Source organism: Ictalurus furcatus, chromosome 6 (assembly GCF_023375685.1).
Source record: "Ictalurus furcatus strain D&B chromosome 6, Billie_1.0, whole genome shotgun sequence".
NCBI lineage: Eukaryota > Metazoa > Chordata > Actinopteri > Siluriformes > Ictaluridae > Ictalurus > Ictalurus furcatus.
This window is the reverse complement of record NC_071260.1, coordinates 6693008-6693649: the sequence shown is the minus strand read 5'-3', so window position 1 is coordinate 6693649 and position 642 is coordinate 6693008.

Sequence of the window (642 nt, the reverse complement as noted above, 5' to 3'; positions counted from 1 at the left end):
AAATTGCTACTTGAAGTGTGAATTAGGGTGTGTATCGTGTGCTGGGATGTATCCAGAGCGTGTTCACACTTCATGACCAGAGTTCCTGTGAATAGGATAAAGCACGTTTACATCAGCATATTAGTTCACTTCAACGATGACTTAAAATATAAGCAAATGTATTAAAGACATGGCTCTTGTGTTGTGTGATGTGTTAGTTCGACATCAAGTGGCTCCAAACCGACTGAACAGCCCGGCTCTTCAGCACACGAACTCATCAAGAGTGTGGGATTTTGCCAGCAGATTGCGACATATTTGTAAAATGGCGACGGACCTGACTGCATATTTAAATGGCCGCCAGGTGCCGCTGCAGCTCCAAGTCTATGTGGAGAAGCATGAGAGGACGTTAACTGTTTCAGTTTCAACTCCTTTACTGGTGGGGAAAAAGAATCGGCGTATATCACCTGTGTGAGCTAGCGTTATCCAGAGAAGGAGGTAAAATGAAAACTCTTTACATTTAGAGCATTTGGCAGACACCCTTGTCCAGAGTGACTTACGTTGATCTAATTTACACAACTGAGCAGTTGAGGGTTAGGGTTAGCATACAAATGCTTGTACTTGTGTGTCTTTACATGTAGAGAAAAAATCATAAACAATAAAAGA